At 45.0% G+C, this 14,075-nt stretch overlaps 1 long non-coding RNA gene across 9 annotated transcripts in view; it reads left to right on the forward strand.

The window, feature by feature from the left end:
• LOC141578975 (uncharacterized) overlaps positions 1-14,075 on the forward strand; it is a 114,748-nt gene that overhangs the window by 56,314 nt on the left and 44,359 nt on the right. The gene's annotated exons all lie outside the window — the stretch shown is intronic.

Here is a 14,075-nt window from a genome sequence, read left to right on the forward strand (position 1 = left end):
TTGTTCTTAAAATCATTTTCTAGTATTTGTTTTTTGTTTCTTGGTTTGTTTCTTTGTTTACCGTTTTAAATGTGGCAACTGGGAAACTTTCTTTACATGGCTCTCATTTCATTTATGTTGGGCAGCCTGTCTTTAGATAGTCTCATCCCTTTGCTTGTAGATGAGATGCTGAATCCCGAGAGGCAGAACGAGGCGCTGGTTGAGCTGGGGCTGGAGCCGGTGTCTCCTGCCTCCCAGGCCCAGCACCTGTTCGGCTCAGGCCCTCTCTTCCTGCCCGACAGCCAGCATGCCATGTTAGGACATCAGAATCACCGCCAGGGACTTCCGAATGAACTCCTTATGCAGGGAAAGGCGTATCACGGAGTATGGGAAAGAGCAGGGAAATGTTCATCCTCACTTTGTCCCTGTGATTAAGTCAACGGCCCCACTTTGTCTCGGAATTACAGACGAGCTCTTCTGGGCTGCCTACCCCCCCCACAATCTGCTCTGTTTCCCCGTGTATCTATAGTGCTGTCCTTCGTGCAGAAGAGGGTGACATGCCTTTGCCGAGAGGTGGTCCCCCTTTGCTGGGGAGAGTGAGGGAAGCTGTGTGCCCACGGCCTACGGCCTCAGGCCTTGAGTCTGGAGAGTACTCATGGCGGTCTGACAGGTGACGGTCGGAGGACCTGGCACGGCTGCCGGGCCCACTGTGGAGGCGGTGCTCTGTGATTCTTGAAATTAACTAAGATCAGATTCTACTTTCTGGTTATTGGTAAGTTGGAGGAGAAGATGCCAGAGAATTGATAAAAAGAATGTCCAGACCAGCCCTGTGAGTGATAGGCACAGGGGACCCGAGTCCCCCACGTTTGTGAGGTGCCTAAAGGGCTCTGGATGAATTTTCTGTTCCTCCCGGACATAACTCTATGGCTTAAGGAAGGGGCAAGGCATGTCATGGCCTGTACTTGTCCTCACAGGGCCCTGTGATCTTCATGCCCGCACTCCCCTTCTGCTCCTTGGAGATGAGGTGTCAGGTTTAGGAGCCTGGGCACTGCTGAGGGCATAGCTGCCAGCACTGTGCTACACCGAGGCTGGCTCCGTTCACCTCACATGTCACCACCTGCTGAGCCCCCAGGCGTCAGTCAAGGTAGGTGCATAGGTGCAACATACGCAGAGACCACGTTCTCCCCCTGGACAGATTGATTGGTGAGCAGTGGAAGCCAAGAGACCTGCCCCAGCCCCAGGCCAGTGCCTCCTCTTTTGTCATAGGAGGCACTGGTGACATTTTTGCTCAGCAACTGCTTGGCTCTGACTCTGCAGACCCACCAGAGAATGCCAACTTGTTTTTGCCTTTTGAAGTCTGCCCTTGGGATTTGGCGGAGTAGCTGGATGTGTGCTTAGCCCATAGTGGTTGACACTGTCACCATTGTTTACCCAGAACCTCCTGTACCAGGCATGGCTCTCGGCATCAAAATACAGCAGCGCATTAAACCTCCCTCCTGGTGGGTCTGTCTGTTTTGCTACCATAAGGGCTCAGCCAGCATCTTAACGTCAGTGAGATAACGTGGCCAGTGAGCTCGGGTCAAGCACATTCTCCTCCAGTCACTTTTACTCAACTTTTTCTTTTACTATTCCACAGTCATTAATTTTTTAAACAATGCTTTGGTACAGGAACAGCCTAATTCTCTCCTGCTACTCTTGGTGGAAGTGAGTAAAACTGTCCAGCCTGAAATGCGACCACAATTTGTAGCTCAAAAGCTGCCTAGACGCATATAGGTGGAGTTTTGGTTAGGGGCGCTGATCACGTTGGGGTCCCCCGGCAGCACCGCTCCCCTCAGGCCCCTGCCTTCCCTGGAGCAGGAGGTGAGTGTGGGTCTCACCGTCCCAGCATCCCTGGCCTCACACACTCACATAAATTCTTGTACATGCTGTCAAAATCATTTTTGTTCTTGTGTGTTTCTAATTTTCTCTTGTTCCTCTTTTCCTTTTTCTTTATTCTTTTTCTCTTGTACTGCCCAGTGAGCATGTTGTTGCGTCTGAAAATGTGGGCTGTGCACACCCTGCATTGGAAATATCCAGATTGCCCTCCGTACTGTCTCCATCGCTTTAAAGAGCAAAAACTTAACAGTTGCCTTGATCCATGTATTATCCTAGTCATTTTTTATTTTCTAATTTTTTGGAATATTTGCTTTGTTAGCACATCACCCACTGGTGTTTGATACCTGTTAAAATCCTTGCTTTGAGGAACCTGTTTGGTCCTCCTTATATTTGGTGACAAATGCGCCCTTATTAAATTTGTTTGATTGTTTTGAAGAAGTGAGATGCGAATTGATTTTGGCGGCTGCTGAGGGATTCTTTTCATGGAGTATTTAATCTTGACAAGTCAAATTCTGCAGCATCTTGCTCGATTCCTGCTTTTACACAAACGTGCTCTTCACGCGGTTCCTGGCTTTCACTGTGTGACGTGCGTGATGGCACTTCCTGGCCAGCGGTCACTGGTGAGAAAGTGGCAGGCTCATGGGTGTGCAGCTGCAGGGGACGATGTTGGAGGAAGCAGTCACCGTTTACTTATTTAATTTTTTTTTTTTTGCATTCAACATCCCTGTGCCATTTACTTTACTTTGCCTTCATAAAGGGGCAGAAGTGGGTCTAAAATCCATGCCACTCTTGTGTTCCCTTTACGAGGCTGGTTTTTCTGAGTATCAGGAAAACATGGCCTTCTCCTAAGTAGCTGGCTCACCTGGATCTTGTTGACACAGCGACCGCTAAAGGGGACCGTAGCTTCCTCTCTTCTCCAGCCAGTGGGCATTCAGAGCCGGGTCTGTGCTTTGTCTCAGCAGCCGTGCAGGCCTCCCTGCCCCGGCCTTTACTTTTAACCCATGTTGGCATAAATAGCTGACTCCGTGTCTGTTGCAGCTGATGTCCACCACTGACGGCCGTGTAGTTAGTTTGCGGTAGGGAGTCTGCAACACCCCAGCCAACCTTGAAGGAAGATGTTTTGGCCGACCTAGGACCTTGGATTCTCACCCCCATCATGGTTCATCTCACTCGGTGGAAGGGTTTGGCCACCACCATCATGCTGAACATGAGGCCTTGTTTCTCCTTTCATGCTCTGGTCCAAATGTGGACACTTCATTTATCACTGAATTTGTATCGCTTGAGACAGGCCATAATATCTGAATGAGTCCATCACATTCTGGGTGGGGAACAGAACAGAAGTAAGTGTCACAATTAGAAGGAGACTAGGCTGTCCGTGTTGGCTAATGCTGGCTGGGATCTGTGATGGCTGGGCTGTGCCCTGAACACAGGCCTTTCCCGTGGCTCCCGAGAGCCCAGGGGTTGGAGTGAGAACAGCCTTGCCTGGGTTCCTCCATCCTCATCTGCTCACTGGCAAGTGTGGCTGCTAATTAGGAGCTCCCCCAGACCTCGGGCCCTTCAAAGCTCAGACCACGGGAGAACCTTGAGTCCCTTCTCCTGGGCCTCCTTTGTGAGAATCCAGTGCCTTCTGAGGTGACCAGCGGCAGGAGATGCCTCCCCCTCCAGGGAGCACCCTACGGAGGACTGTTAGTCAGTGTACCATGCTGTGAACTTGGGGGGTTATGGCCATGGTCCCTGTAGAACCACATTTGAGATGGGCTTAGTGACGGAAATAATAGGACTGATTCCAGGGCAGGGATTAGGGGAGGGAACATTGGAAATTGAATGTGACCTCAAACACATAGTTGGGTGCTGGGGCTGTTACTAAAATGGGGAGTCTGGGAGGTACCTGCCAGGAATCGAATTCCAGAGTAAATGGTGAACATGAGGCATTTTTAAGATGCCATTTGTCATCCAAGTTAGGACTTCAAAGAGGCACTCGTGTCTATGAGATTGTGGCTCAGGTGAAGGAGCCGGACTATAGATACACGTTGGGAGTCGTCATTCTTAGCTGGTGTTCATAGCCTTGCATGTGAATTAGATCATCTCGAGAGCTGCAGACTGAGGCTGAGGGGGGGGCAGGGCCCTGCCTGTGTTGGAGGAAAGCCCAGACCATGCAGCTTTGGTGTGTCAGTCAGCGGCATTTGCGATTTTCAGCCTAATGCCATTTATCTTTAAGGGGCCGGGGGTGTGCAGGGCCAGCCAGGAAGAAATCTGAAGGGAGGGTCGTGGCCACGTGTGTGTCTTGGGAAGATGCAGAGTCTGCAGGGTCCTGGAGGGTAGACTTCTTAGAAGCTGGAGTTGGAGTGAGGAGTGAGCAGAAGGTAGTCACACTCACCTGTGAGGGAGGGGGGAGTCCTTGGGAGTCCCCACCCTACCGGACTCGCTTTCCCATGAACAGACGGCAATCATACAGAGTATCTGAAGTGAGAAAGGATGGGTGCTGGGAGGGGAGCCAACCTGGAGAATGGTGCTTGGAAAGTTCTGGAATAGTCTCCCTGGAAAATAGAGTTAAAAATACCCAGAATCTTAAGAACGTTGATAGTGACTGGGGAGGAAGCAGTTTTTCTGGCCTCCTAAGGGTAAGTCATGTATCCGGTGATACACAGAAAAATCGGGCATTCTGTTCCGTGGTCTTGATCCTTACCGGGGGAACAGTGCAAGTTTAAAGGGGGAGAAGGGCAGCGGAGGGAAACTAGTCAGGCCCCGTGTCAGGTACCAGTCGGCAGCCCTACTTGCGTGTTGCGTTCTCATCCATGCCTCCCAGGTGGGCGGTGGCAGCCCCCTTTTGCAGATCGGGAAGCCTTCTCAGAGGGTTAAGGAATTGGTCCATTTAGTGGCTAGTAAATGCTGCAGCAGAATTCAAGCAAGGCCTTGTCAGACTTCAAGGGCATGTTTTCTCTACTAAATCCGGTACCTCCCTGTTGAACCTGGAATGGTGAATTGGGTCAGTTTTGGAGCCTTTCAGAAAAAGTACGATTTAAGTGCCTCAGGACTGTTTCACAAAGCTCAGCGTTCTTTGATTTTTCTGAAGCACCTCAGTGCTTTTCGCCCCACAGTTGTTAGGTTTTCTCCATTCTCGATGACGTGGTTGCAAATCACGTACAGGTGCAAAACCAGACTTAGCAGCTTCTGAAGGGAAACTCTCCAGTTCTCCCTTGATCGGCTTTCTTCCACGGGATGTAACTGCTGCAGCGTAGGCCTGAGTTTTACTTATGGAGTGAGGGTTTAATATCCAAAGTTAGCATAAAATGGTCAGATGAAGAAAATCGACGTTGACAATTTATTTTTGGGTTTCATTAGACAAGATATACTATCAATTAATGACCCATATAGCAAATGAAATTGACTACAGAACATTGCATTTCTTACTTTCTATTTAGAGTTCTCTTACAGAATAAGGTTGCCTGCTTTGGAACATCATCTCCACCACCACGGCACCTATCAGTGTGTTGGTGTGATTGCATTTACGCAGTGAATGTAATCTGGTCTTCCTCAGCCCCAAACACTCCAGTGAAGAATCACGGGCTGTAGCCATCTCTTGGTCACGCAAATACTTCTAAAATTATATGATGCCAGAAAAGAAGGAAGAGAGAGAGAGAGATTGCCTTTATCAAAGTTCCTTTCAATTCTAACTGCAAACTGTTTTTGAGCAGCTCTGGTTTCCTTTGGATATGAATATATACATTTCTTTGCATGTAATCTGGGTTTTGGACGAGAACACCAAGTTCTTGCTGTCCACAAGCCACAAAAACAGTAGCCAAATTGCACACGTGTGAAATTGTTTATAATTTTTCCTGAGAAAGTATCTTTGAATTTGGGACTTGGGCTGTGATTTTTGCTTTTTGCTTCCCGCACCCCTCTTGTAATCTCTCACTCCTTCCCACGTGGCCCCCAAGAGTTCGTGGTCTCAAAGGAGTGGGCAAACACCCAGTTGGTCACCATGTACTGCTGCTATAGATGAAGCCCAACCAAGACCTAAAGGACATTATCAGAGAGGACTTCCTGGAAGAAATGGACTCTATATTCATTTGTGAGGACAGAGTGTCAGCCAGGAGAAGTAGTCAAGAATGTGGCTCAGGTGGCAGGTGCAGCCCGGGCAGATGCCTGGAGGCTTTTGGCGTGGGGAAACGGGGAGAGTGCCCTGTGTGGTCCAGGGTGGAAGGTGCCCCTGCTGGTGAGGACACTGGAGAGAGTCCGGGATGGAGGGCTTTGGAAGAGCTTGGGTTTTACTAGAACTGACACAGTAGTCAGTGAAGGGTGTCATCAGAAAGTGACGCTCAGTAAAGGTAATTCTGGTTTTTCTTCTGATATTCTACAGACACAAGGGTAGGGACGGGTGAGAGTAGGTATGTCTGTCCCTTTGAGACCCACCCCGTCATTCATTTATTCATAACACGTGCACTTCTGTGTGTCTAGGGGAGAGAGGGTGGACCCACATCAGTAAGCAAAATGTATTTGCTTCTTGTGAGCTTAGCATTGTCAGAAGTTGACTTAGCCTAGAATGTTCTAGGAATAGAGGAACAAATTGTGGTAGTTGGAAGGAGGGAAGGCTTCCTTGGGAAACAGTCAAAATGAGCCTGGAGACAAGTGGGGAGTAGGAGCAAGTCAGGGGGCCCCTGAGGTCACTGGGGACCTGTGTACTGAGGTGAGGCTGGGCAAGCAGTGTCTGGGGTGGGGCTAGAATTCCACCAGGGAGCCTCTGAAGGGTTTGAAGTGGGGGTGATGTAATCAAATTTGTGATTTGGGAAGACTGCTGTGGCTCTGTGTGTGTGTGTGTGTGTGTAGCAGGGAAGAGGGGAAGGGTGCCACCAACAGGGGGGGTCATTAGAAGAACATTCACAGGCTGGGAGAGAGGCGTCGGGACTGCTTGGGGACGGCAGGGGCAGTGTGGATGCCGGATTTCCTTATGGGGAGGGCTTGTTAGCAGGGCGACCCTAGAGGCGACTTTTGGCTGGAAGAAAACAGATGGAGGCTGCCAGGTGGACTTTCCTCTTCTTTCCTTCCCTGCCTTGTGTGATGATCTTAGCTCAGCCAACTTTTGGAAAAGAAGAGCTAAGTTCCAGGGTAGCCCAGGACTTTGTTGAGCTCGTTCGAGTGAGATCTGATAGGATTTAGGTTTGTGTTCTGATCTGCATGTTCACTTAGCTAGAAACATCCCGTCATTTCAATTTCTATAGGGGTTTTTATTCTTGATAAAGATTGCTTTCTTGGTGAGAGGAAATTTAATACAGCTGTTGGCTTTCTCAAAAAAATCATATCTTTTAAGAACTTTAATATTCAAAACAATAGGAATATATTAAAATGTTAAAGTAAGTCTTTGGTGCAGTTTCTTTGTTTTCTGAGCTAGTGTGGAGTTAGAGCCTTTGCATTACTTAAGAGCACATACTTGTCAGTATTTAAAAAGCTGTTAGTGAGCGCCCCAGGCCCCACCTCTCAAAACATCATTAAAGTTTGCTCTGAAATAGTGAGGTCATAAAGGTCTTATTTGCAGAAACCAAACAGTTGGTTTATAATATGCAGCATAGCTCCCTTTATAAAATAATAATAGGTTCAAAATTAAGAAAGTGGAGGATAATTGATTTTTTTAAAGCTGAAACATAAACTTTCTTGTGCTAATGTTGCAACTGGAAATTTTGAAAAGAAAAATCCTACTGTAATATCATCTACGTGGAATACATATATGACTATCACGTTTGAAAAGTAACTGCGTGGTGGTTTTTGAAGTCAGGAGAATTCCAGCTCAGATACTGGCAGTGATGGTTGCTGGTTTTTAATGGAAGGGCCTAAATTTTCCTTCTTAGCATTTTTTTTTTTTTGGAGTGAAAAGTTTGAGTAGTGCTTTGCCAGCATGATTTTGGGGCAATTTGAGGGCAGATGTCGTGTACCAGCAATGAGATATTTCCATGCATTTTATTTTCCGGACATCACCAGGGCACATGTGGGGTTTGTGCCTGCAGGCTGGAATGCTGCTGGACTCCCTGATCCATCACCGTTATGTCCTGGAGCTGCTCCGGTCAGTGAATGATTTTCTGTGGCTTCTAGGTAATGTGGTCTGAGGCAGATGATCAGATGTGCAGTTAAAGTACTATTACTTGAAATAAGAGTAACCTAGAAACATGGCTCTAACAATACAGGGTGAGGGAGAATTGGCTGAGCTGCTTGCAGTGGGGAGTTTTCTCAGGTGACTCCCTCACCGTGATTCTTGCCAGTATCCGCCCCAGCCCTGCACGGTAGTCCTGCCGAAGCAAGCATGCTCTTTGCTCAGAAACGCACTGAATTTCCTTGTGCCTCTGTTTGTTGGCTTGTTTTTTGAAAGCACGTCTTGCCCTTTGCTTAAATGCCATCCATGATAGTCACTTCTTACACTCATTCTACTGGACTTCGTCCAAAAATAGCTGCTGAATGGAAGAACAGAATGTAGTATCTCCATGTTGTGGAACATTATTCACATGTAAGAGTGAATAAAAAAGAAAAAACAAATAAAGAGGAAAATGAAAAAGGCCACCTGTTCTGGGAACTCCTCCCTGACTGTTCAACCCGCACTTTTCCCTTTGAAACCCAATCACTTATGCTCCACTGTACTCTTTTTGATAGTACTTACTACCTTCTAATAAACTTTAACGGTTTCAAAAAAAAAAAAAAAAGAAAGAGAGAGATGCTGATACAACTTCAAAATGGACAAGCCTTGAAAACAGCATTTTAAGTGAAAGGAAGCAGACACAAACGGCCACATATTGTTGATTTCAGTGATCTGAAATGCCCAGAAAAGGCACATGCAGAGGCAGAGAGCAGGTGATGGTTGAAAGGGGCTGGGTGGAGGGGGATTAGGGAGTGACTGTTAGTGACAGGAGGTTTCTTCTGGGGTGATGAAGTGTTCAGGAAATAGATGGTGGTGAGGGCTGCACAACTGTGAGTGTGCAGAAGACTGCTGAGCTCTGTCTCTGGGAGTGCCTGTTGTTGGGGCGGCTTTATTTTGTTCTCATCGTGCAATGAGAAGTCTCATCTGCTGCTGTGGCCGTTCTACTCCCGTGAGTGGTGAGGGTCAGAGACTTTGTAGAGTCATGTTTCTTTTTTCTTTTGCCCCTTGCTGAGTGTAGGCAAAAAAGGTTTAAGCCTGAGAAAGTGCTCCATCTGCAGAAATGTCTTTCAGTTTTGCATGGTGTAAAAATCTTGAGAGCTTTTTAATCGTTGAGGACAGCCTGTGGGGGGAAACAGCCCGTGAATCCTGGGTGAGTCCCGGAAGAGCTGCGAGTCCCTCCCTGACACGGGTGGGGATTTCACCCCCGTTCAGGCAGTGAAGGGCCCAGACCCGTGAGCGGAGTTGACAGTCGTGAATATTTACGTGAATCCGCTGCTTCACCTTGGATATTAATTTCAAGCTGAGTCAGTTTGTGGCGGCAGCCTCATCCTACATCAGGAATTTATAGTATCTGCTCTTTGAGGTGAAGACCTGACAGACTTGACTATTTAACAGTCTCCCTTGAATTGATATCTCAGATTACTTTGTCAAAAGCAAAACAGCAGAAATACAGACGTCCTTTAATGCCAATGTGACCTGGAAAGGGTTTAGTCTCTGTGCCTCAGTGGCCTTATCTGCAGGTGGGGATGATGATAACAGTGCTTCCCTCAGAGGGGCTGGTGAGGGGAGAGTTAGAAGCACACATGGAGGACTTACACGAGATGCTCATGAATGACCGAATTTAGTGCTCTCAGCCTGGTCAGGCCTCAGGAGCAGAGATGTCAGAACAGAGCAGTCCTAGCGGGAGCTCGATCCGTGTTGGCAGGTGTTGCGATCAGTATCACCTCTGTGGGTTATCAGGTAGTTTTAAGACTTGGTAATATGAATTCATGAATAATGTTAGAAGACTAGACATCTCAGATACTGTTTACATAGTTCTCAAGATTTCCTCTGAGAAATGGATGTTTTCTCCCCATCTTAAATCTGAGATGAGTCTCTAAAATATTCTGTATTCCTCCATCTGTTTGCTTTAATTCTCCATTTCTTAAAAAAGAAAGTTTTTAAATGGAGTTTATGGGGACTGAACTGAGGGCCTCATGCATGCTAAGCACATACTCTCCCAAATGAGGTATAATCTCCCAAATGATTTTTTTTTTAATTTACTTTCTTAGTATTCAGAGGTTAGAGGCCTCTAATTCTTTTTCTGGAGACTTGTCCATGAACCTGTAAATCTATAATTAATGGACAAAACTTGGTTTATTAAAAACATCAATAGAACATTCTGCAATCCATCCAAAAGGAAATGCTGATTGAATTAAAATGTTTCTCCTTTAAGGTGATTTCTCCTTTTTGGTCTAGCTTAATTTATTAACAGCCATCCTCATCATCATAATGACCAAACTCGCTCTGAGTGGACACCTACCTAAGGCTAAAATGCTTTCCTCATGTTTTACTTCATAGCAGGTGTTTGAGGGTAGGTATCAGTGTCTCCTTTTTTGCAGCTGAGGGATTGAGAGATGGAGCAGCTTGTCCTAAATCACACCCAGCTGGCGGTGGCTAGCTCGGTGCTGGAACCCAGGCTGCACAGGATGCATTCTTAATTGCTCCTCTAATCAGCCTCCCGTTGAGTGGCTACCTGAACTGCTGTGACTCCATAAATGGCCGATTTTAGTGATCTCAGCCTTATGAGGACTTCAAAGGAGAGACACCAGTGAGAATGTGAGACAGAGTGTCATAAATTAAAATTGTACATTTTCACAAATGTTTAATTCTCAGGTAATTACTTAAAAAGTTAATTTTTTTAATTTAGTGGTCTGTTAGCACAAAAAACAAAACATTAAAAACAATTATAGTGCCAAAGAGAAGTGGGCTTTGAAAGTCCAACCACTGTTAATGATGTTACTTTTTTTTCTCTAGTGGCCCTTATTGACAGAAATACTTACAAAGACTGAATTGGTTTTATGTAGTCTTAATATGGAAGAAAAGATTGTCAGTGAATATTATAAGTAAAATCTTTACTCTTTTCTTTCCTGATGGTGAATATGTAAGTTGTTTTCATGGCTTAAGTACATTTCCTTATTTGTGAAATTTGAGTAATATCGTTTAACTTGTCTGACTGTGAGAGTTAGACGCCTTGTATACAAAGAACCCAAGAGGTGCTTAATAAAAATGTGCTGTCAGAATGACAGATATTTTAGAAGGATCAACTCTGAATACTAAAGAGTGTCGCTTATTTCTGATGCATATTCAATATTTATAATATTTATATATATGATATATTTGAATATGGTTTAAAGTAACAAGGATTCTTTTTTTTTTTTTAGTGTAGTATGAAGTTTTAATGAAATCTGTATCATACTAGTGAGACAGGGACTAGTTAAATTGCCTTAATCAGACGACCTTGAATATTATTTACACAGAATATGTATTGTTACAACTCAGAATTCATGTTGCCGTGTAACCATCCACACAGACATTTAAATTCGTGGAATTCTGACCAGATTCATTAAGTTTAGTAAAATCCACATTGATCATTTTCAGGGAATAAGCTTCTCTCTTTTGTGATTAAGCAAAATTTTGATTTTTTTTCCTGCACTCTTAACAGGTTTAAAATATCAAAACATTGATTTAACAAGTCACTTTTTTAATAGAATAAAGCTCATGCTGTTTTATTATGTAAATAAATGTTTTTGTATTTCATCAATCTTGTATGATATCCTGGCTCTTTGAGAATTATTTTGCAAGATACTTAGATAACCTACTGTTGGAAAAATACAAACGTGACTTTTATGAATATAGGCCTAGTACAGATCTGTTGGTTTATGCTACAGTGCAAGACATGAGGCCTGGGAGAGCTTTGCTGCCGATTGCAGGACAGAACCCATGTCTCAGTTTCCCCTCCTGTAAAATGAAGTGGCTGGACTGGATTCTTTCCTCTTCTAAGATGAGTTTCCATGAACCTATGTCTTTTGTTTATATTCAGGAGTATTAGCAATATCAGATTAAATACTGAATACCCTTCCCTTCCCCCGAAGCAAAGTGCAGTATGTGCTACATAAGCTTTTAGTTATCTGATTCTCTTTTCTGATCCTACAGGCAATTTTTGTGTTGAATCTTTCCCGGCAACCTGGAAGGTCATTTTAGCCATAGGTGGCGCTGTTGCAACTTCTAACAGTCTTAATATTCCTTTTGCAAAAGAAGGCTTAACAAATGTTATTTTGTTTTGATTCCGTTGCTTAGTGCTTCAGAATAGCACAATGTCCATTATGTCTGTCTACCTGGAAAAATTATTCTGCTTATGTCTTAGACTTATTCTGTCATCTTGCTGTGAACATTTCAGACTTGCTGTGCAAACAATGGCAAAATCGGTCTTTTCTTCCAGTGTTAGAAGTCAGTGAGCCGGGATTTTATAAAACAGCTAGAAGCGGCCTCTGGAGCACCTTAAAGCTGAAAAGTGTATTGAGTTCCCTGAGTATTGACTCCGCCGCTGTGTGTTAATGGGTGGTAGGAGGTTTGGTACATATACGAAGGGGTGTAGATTTTTGAGTTGGATTTGCGTGCACGTGCTGCCACTGAGCCACGTGAGCCTGAGTCAGTTTGCTCTGAGTTTTTCCCTTGTCTGTGAGATGGGGAAATTCATATCTGCTTTGTAGAATTGTGAGAATTAGAAATTATGTAAAGTGTTTACCACAGTGGGTATGTCAAGAGGGCTCATAAACTTTAGCTGCTTTTTTGTGTGAAGCCATCATTTGAGAGTCTTTGGCAATTACTAAGAAACAGGAAAATAAGAAAAGCTGGTTTTATGCTGAAAGATATTTGAGGAGGTTCCTTAGTTCCTATACCCATAATTAAGCATCAGCAGAGTCAGAACTGTTACACAGTCGCCCTGAACCAACGTTAAGCCACAGAATTCTTTGTTACTTCATATATTTTGGGGCTTAAAGGGATCCAATACTTATACACATGTTGTCTCCAGCAGCCAACTGAGAGATGACACAAAAGAGTAGGCAGGCGATAAATGTCTTATTTGTTACTGATGAAGCCACGTTCTCCATGAACTTCAGGGCTGTGGGAAAATGCGTGTCATGATACTGTGTCCCAGAATTAGAGACTCACCCTGTCCCATGTAGCTCTGTGACATAGCTAGCCTTCCCTTGAGAGGACCTGCCCGTTCATGCACAAAGCTGTCCTGTCATGAAGCCGAGCATCCCAAGTGCTTCCCAATGGTGATCAACACTGGAGGGAAAGGAAGGGTTTCAAATGCCCTGCTTGTCTCCCCGGACTCACACCTCACTCTGTTAGTGTGACGAGGGCTAGCTGTTGGCCAGGGGCCAGGGGTGTGAATGGAGAAGCACTCTCCATGGCCCAGAGGAGTGGTTAGGAGGCATTCCCTCCCTCGGTTTAAACAGGTGGTGGGATGGAAGAGAAGGGTCCTCCCCAAGAGTTTATAAAAGGAGTAATAAGGATTTTCTTTGGGACTTATACTAGCCAGGAAACACATAAGATGATTAGAAGGGAGACTTGTAAATCACTTTGATATTAATTTGACATTTGTTGAACACCCAAAATGTGCTACATTCTTTTCTGAGAGTTTTACAGAAATGAATCCTTCAATCTTCTCAACAAGCGAGTTAGGAAGGTTTGATTGTTATCCCAGTTTTACAGTGTGGAAATTGAGGCACACAGAGGGTAAGTTGGCCAAAATCACAGAAATAGTAAGTGGCAGAGCTGGTATTTAAACCCTGGCTTACTGGTTTGAGGCTCCCAGAGATGGGCTTTGGGTGTTTAGTGTTATCTGCATCCCTGAATCTTTGTACCTCTGTGCATATTTTAGCCCAGAAAGGACAGGGAAAAGAGAGTTACACAGATGCTCATAGTCATGTATTGGCCACTGTCCACAGAGAGTGAATCGTGATTGGCGTTATTTGTTTTCCAGGCAGTAGATCAGTTCTTATAACAGAAATTTAGTCCATTGAGTTAATCTAGAAACCCTTCCTGCTCTGTTTCTGTCCATGCTTGCCATGTGACTGCCTCCCCGTGATTAGGCCATTGAGAAAATTTACTCATGGTTGAACTCTGATATTTCAGTCTGGTTCATAGTTTCACGTCTTCTGTTACATTAATAAGTTAAGTTTCTGGTTTTCTTTCATCAGTGTGTCATGAGTTTGGTTAATGTGAAACAAGTCCATGGGAGCCCAGGGGTGATGACGGTATAATTTCT

The sequence above is a fragment of the Camelus bactrianus genome, chromosome 1 (genome assembly GCF_048773025.1).
Source record: "Camelus bactrianus isolate YW-2024 breed Bactrian camel chromosome 1, ASM4877302v1, whole genome shotgun sequence".
Taxonomy (NCBI): Eukaryota; Metazoa; Chordata; class Mammalia; order Artiodactyla; family Camelidae; genus Camelus; species Camelus bactrianus.